This window comes from Microtus oregoni, unplaced genomic scaffold, assembly GCF_018167655.1.
Source record: "Microtus oregoni isolate MIOR12 unplaced genomic scaffold, Mior012 000000F_ref0000247, whole genome shotgun sequence".
NCBI classification, from domain to species: Eukaryota; Metazoa; Chordata; class Mammalia; order Rodentia; family Cricetidae; genus Microtus; species Microtus oregoni.
The window spans coordinates 14,265,292-14,271,291 of record NW_024543059.1 but is presented as its reverse complement, the minus strand read 5'-3'; the positions used below and the strand labels follow the sequence as shown (position 1 = coordinate 14,271,291).

Here is a 6,000-nt window from a genome sequence, read left to right as displayed (position 1 = left end):
AAACTTTTAAATGCCATAGTCCCCAGATCTCTGAGCAGTTGAGGGCTGTTTATTGAGTATAGGTGAGTTATGTCTGCAGCCTAGGATCTGCCTGGAGATCTGGGTCCAAGCTTGACTATACTGGCTCTTAACAGGTAAGATTTATTCTTGTAAAAGACAAGGAAGAAAAAACTGTTTGCAATAGAAGAACTGACAATAGTGGAGAACGGCTTAGTAGATTTTAAAGCAGGGTTGAAGTATATATACAGTATTTTTGTAAGAGACTTAAAAGTACATACCAATTTAAAATATGATACTTATTGCTTTCTTAGTCTGGAATAAGATACAATGAACAGACAATTATAACATTTAACAGCAAATATACGTACATTTATACCCAGTTAAACCCAAGTTTTATACACATCTACACACAGAGTTAAAGCCAACTTATGTTTATACATAGTTATCTTAAGTCACATGTATGCACACACACATTAAATGGGAGTTGGGTGAAGTGGGTGCTTTTAGTGGGCCTTACCAAAAGCATGCCACTGTGTAAAACACACATGTAACAGAGTCAGTAAGAGGAATTTAAAGACAAAAAAAACCATAAGTAAACCTAGAGACTAGGCAAAGAATACCTCAGTAAAGATGGTGGGAATTGGTCACCTAACCTGCCTTTAGTCAAGATGGTGGCGAGGTCACCTGACATTAGTCAAAATGGCAGTGGTCACATGTTGTATGGAGAAACCACATTTTTTTAGAGCCGCGGGAATTTTAAACAGACATAAATAACAAGAGAGACATAGAGGTCGTTTAGAACATACATTTAAAACAGAATTACATCCGCGAGGCCACACCATTCACATATTCTTTAATACATCAAGGAGAGAGGAAAGTTAGCACTGTGAGCCACCGTGTCACAGAGCCGCCACACCACCAGCCACGGCGGGGAGCAAGGGCTGGAACCGGAAACAGCTGCCTCGTGGATCCGACTAATCTTGCCGGCTTCTGTGGGACCAGCGGCAGCGGCGGCAGGGATAGAACAGAAGGAGTAGGGGAGAGAGAAGGAATATGAGCAAGAAAAAGAGCGCTTAGAGGCAGGTGGGGATGGGGCTGCCCAGGGAAAGGAAAAGCAGGGCCGGCGGGACACCAGAGTTCTGTTTGCTGGTGGAAATTAGAAAGCTCACACTTTAGGGGCTGTTATCCAAGGGTACGTAGGCCATTTGTTAGTGCAAAGGCGGGGAAGGTTACAAATCTGTAAGTAAGGCAGAGGGTTTATTTTATTTTATTTTATTTTATTTTTTTGGTTTTTCGAGACAGGGTTTCGCTGTGGCTTTGGACCTGTCCTGGAACTAGCTCTGTAGACCAGGCTGGTCTCGAACTCACAGAGATCCGCCTGCCTCTGCCTCCCGAGTGCTGGGATTAAAGGCGTGCGCCACCATCGCCCGGCAAGGCAGAGGGTTTCGAGTCTGTAAAAGACATACCAGGGGAGGTTGGATGGATAGTTTTTGAGGGTTTGTTCCACAATGACCAAAACTCAAGGCAACTAACTGGACATTTCTGGAATAGTACGAGGGTTGAAAATTAGGCTGGCCAATTTCAAGACCTTGTTGGCTCAGGAATTGGGGGGGGCGGGGGGGGACTTCTCCTAGTGACCTGAACAGCAGAGTTGGCAGCAAGAGGACCATTTCCAAGTGGTCAAAAACAAAAAGTCGGTGACAGGACCACTTCCAAGTGGTCCGCTCACATTTTGAGCTATGGGAAGCACCCAGAGGTGAATGTGAGCGAAAGCTGACTTGGAGAAGGGAACCTTCCCATTTGTAGTGATGGAGCAGGCACAGGATGTTGGCAAGTGGTCCGAGTCCAAGGTCCTTCCAAGTCCTCAGCCAGCCTGCCCCTCAGCAGGAGGGAGCGTGTGGAGAGAGCCTGGCCGAGTCAGGCACCAATGTTATTGTTTATAAACACGTGGCGGTGGGGGACCGGCCCCCTGAGGGCAACAGTCTCACGAGGGGCAGCAGCAGGCCACCTGCGGCCTCGGAAGGGCAGCAGTGGGTCACCCAAAGCCTCAGTGGGGTCCCCAGAGGCCTCAGAGGGTCCCCTTGGCAGGTGGGAGACCGCAGCTGATTAGAGACAGACAGATATGTCATGCAGAGAGACAGGGTTTCTCTATGTAGCCCTGGCTGTTCCGGAACTAGCTCTACAGACCAGGCCTCCTGTGTACTTTCTTCTTTTTATAAATAGAAAATTATTTCTTTATTTTGTGTGTGTATGTCTGTGAAAGAGAGAGAGACAGAGAGAGGGAGAGAGGGAGGAAACAGTTTACAGGAGTCGGTGCTCTCTTTCCTCCACGAGTGTTCTGGGTGTGAAACTCAAGTCAATGGGCTTGCTAGGCTAGTGCAGTCACCTGCTGAGCCGTCTGGCCAGGCCCAATTTTTCTTTCTGGGTAAAATTCAAAACAAAACATCCAATGCTCAGGCTTAAGTGTGTGTGTGTGTTGTGTGTGTGTGTGTGTGTGTGTGTGTGCATGTGTTGGAAGAGTGTACATACAGAGATTATTACAGTAGTATAATCATGGAAAGTTTTCTTCCATACATCCCCTAAGGGTTGGAGATGGCTCAGAGGTGAAGACCCCTGACTGCTCTTCCAAAGACAGCTTGTGGGTAAAGCGCTTACCGTGCAACCCTAAGGATCTGAGTTCAGATCCCCAGCCCCTGTGTAAAACCAGGGGTGGCAACAATGCTCGTTTCCCCGGTGCTGGAAGGTGGGACTCACTGGTCAACAGACCTAGAGGAATCAGTGAACTCCAGGTTCAGTGAGAGATCCTGTCTTAAAAAAGCAAGGTGATGATGATGGGGCTGGAGAGAAGGCTCAGCGTGTAAGAGTACTTACTGCTCTTCCAGAGGACGGGGGTTCCGTTCTAGCCTCCATATCAGGCAGTTCAGAATTCCTGTAAGTCCAGCTCTAGGGGATCCAACACACTCTTCTAGCCTTCAAAGGCACAGGTATACATGTGGCACACACACACACCTAAGTAAAAGTAAATAAATTTATTTTTCAAAAAAAGCGAGAGAAAAAAGTACAAGGCAGAGGCAGGCTGATCTCTGTGAGTTTGGGGCCAGCCTGGTCTACAAGAGCTAGTTCCAGGACAAGTTCCAAAGCTACACAGAGAAACCCTGTGCAGGGGAGGGAGATGGGAGGGTGGGAGGGGTGGGGGTGGGCGAATGGAGTGGTGAGCCACTGCGGTAGACATTCAAACATCAAATGTCAGCTGCTGGCCTCCACAGGCCCCGCAGGAGCAAGCCCACCCACACACTGTCATATACCACACATACAAACACACACAAAGGAGGAGGGTGGGGGAGTTAGGGCTCGTAGGGGTTGTCCCTCTGAGTCTGGGTGGTACATAGACCCAGGGGCCCCAGGGTGAAGGCATTGTTGGTGGGCTCAGAAGTCTGAGGGTAGTTTGAACAATTTAATAAGATCCTGGAGTCAGGGAGTAGAAGAAGGGAGACGGAGGCTTCTGTTTACAGATAACAGAGTTAGGGACCCTTTGTCTGGTGGGAGGGGAGATTTCTATGGTGCTTCCCACCACCTCCTGCCAAGAGCCGAAAACCAACTTTCTTTCCTGCCCTTGAACTCCACGTCGCTTATAAAAGACTCCTCTGTGCTCCGCGAGCCCTGTGATGACGATGCTGTGACCTCATACATTGACTTTTTAGAGGACAACCAATTCTCTATTTCAAGACTCGGGCTGAACCCACAGCCCTTCCCCATGGAAGTTTCTCATTGCTTCCAAAAGAACATTTTACTTTTATAAATACATAATAATATTTATAAAAATATAAATACAAGTGAGTAAAAATGGGAAAAATACTTCATTTAGGAAAAGAACAAAAGAGAACCAAAAACTCCCTATTGTCGCATCTCTTTTTTTTTCCATTTTTTTTTTATTGAGAAAAGGAGAAAAAAAAAAAACAAGTTTCCACCTCCTCCCAGCCTCCCATTTCCTTCCCCCTCCTCCCACCCTTCTCCCCCTCCTCCCACCCTTCTCCCCCTCCCCTGTCGCATCTCTTTTTGTAATAGAACAGCGATTCTCAACCTGAGGGTTGGTTGCGTGACCCCTTGCGGGGGGTCAAACAATCTTTTCACAGTGGTTGCCTAAGGTTATTGGAAAACACAGATATTTACATTACGATTCATAACAGTAGCCAAATTACGGTTACGAAGTAGCAACGAAAATAATTTTATGATTGCGGGGTCACCGCACCATGAGGAACTGTATTAAAGGGTCATGGATGGCATTAGGAAGGTTGAGAACCTCTGCAATAGGAACAGTTGTACAGAGGGCAAAGCAGAGTGGAGTAAGCCAGGGAAATAGAGGTAGGAGGATCAGGAGTTTAAGGTCATCATCTTCTGGATATAACTTTGGGGGCCCTTCTGGGCTGCAGGAGACACCACTACCACCATGTCATCGCAAAACCAAGAAACAAAGAGAAAGCTTGGGGCTCAGGAGTCGGTGCTCAGGAGTTGGCGCCGCCATTGGCAACGAGCTTACCTTGCTGAGTGTAATGCCACAGAACCCACTTGTAGATGCAGGGCACCAGGGGCTGGCTTTTAGTCACCCTGCCCCCATGCCCAGAGTTCATTGATGAGCTCCCGGCCAGCAGAGAGCCTCTCACGGGGACAGACCACTTCCTGAGGATGACAGCTGAGGTTGTCCTTGGCTCGCCACAAACTTGCTTGTGTATAGTCTTGTGGGTTTTTGTTCGTTGTGAGACAGGGTGTAGCCCATGCTGGCCTGGTACTCACAATCCTCCTGCCTCAGTTTTGAGTGCTGGGATAACAGGTGTGTGCCTCTAAGGGATTCCTAAATTTTGTTTGCGTTCTGAGCTGTTTAAAGGGGCGGAGTAAACCGGGCGATGGTGGTGCATGCCTTTAATCCCAGCACTCGGGAGGCAGAGGCAGGCGGATCTCTGTGAGTTCGAGACCAGCCTGGTCTACAGAGCTAGTTCCAGGACAGGCTCCAAAGCCACAGAGAAACCCTGTCTCGGAAAAAAAAAAAAAAAAAGGGCGGAGTAGAGCTGCAGGGGTATTGTCTCTGCAGAGGGCGGGCCCCGGGTTCTCTTCACAGGGTGGCTTTCACGTGGTGGCTTTCACGTGCTCCAAAGTCTTGAGTGATCTGGTTTACAAACACCACAAGAACAAGCAGGATCCACATCTCGCTTCTGCCGAGGCCTTCCCCATGCCAAGATGTGAACCTCTGACTTGGAACTGAAGAAGGTAAAAGCTGATGAGTTCCTATGATATGACCACATGGTGTCAGGTGCTTGTAAGCAACTCTCCTTCAAAGCCCCTGAGTCCACCCACCTGTGTTTGTGCCAACAAATACATCGTGAAGAGTTGTGGGAAAATGGCTTTCACATTCCAATGCGGACGTTCCCTTTTCTCTTTCTGCATCAGCAAGATGTCCTGTGTGGGGCTGACAGGCTCCAGCCTGGCCTTCAGAGTGGACAGCCTTTGGGAAGCCCCTGGGCACAGTGGCCAGGGTTTGTATTGGCCAAGTCATCATGTCCATCCTCACCAAGCTGCAGAATAAGGAACATGTGACTGAGACCCTGCCAAGTTCAGGGTCCCCGGCCACAAGATGATCCACATCTCAAAGAAGCGAGGCTTCACCGCATTTAATGCTGATGAATTTGAAGATAATGGCAGCTGAGAGGTGGCTCATTCCTGATGGCTAGAAGTCATAAATATAAATAAATATTCCCAATCACCCCCTGAGAAATGGTGGGTGTGGCGGTGCACTGGGTCCTATACCACACCAAATTGTATTCAATTATAAACTTCACATCCGGTTTGGGGGGAAGAAAAAGCTGGGGAGCCAAGAGGGAAGTTTTGGTAGCTGGAAGGCCTGGGAAGCAGAGAGAGGTCCAATATCAGGATAGTCCGCTGTCTGGCCGCTTCCTTCTGCCATCCCACCGACAGCAAAGAACAGAGGCTGGAGTAGCTCTGGCAGGT

At 48.5% G+C, this 6,000-nt stretch overlaps 1 long non-coding RNA gene across 1 annotated transcript in view; it reads right to left on the bottom strand.

The window, feature by feature from the left end:
- Nucleotides 1-904: 904 nt before the first annotated feature.
- Nucleotides 905-6,000, bottom strand: part of LOC121447900 — a 32,590-nt gene continuing 27,494 nt past the window's right edge. The window contains exons 3-4 of the long non-coding RNA XR_005974314.1: nt 2,872-3,009; nt 905-990 (exon numbers count right to left, since the gene is read on the bottom strand). This is a non-coding gene — a long non-coding RNA (uncharacterized LOC121447900). The remainder of the gene's footprint in view (nt 991-2,871; nt 3,010-6,000) is intronic.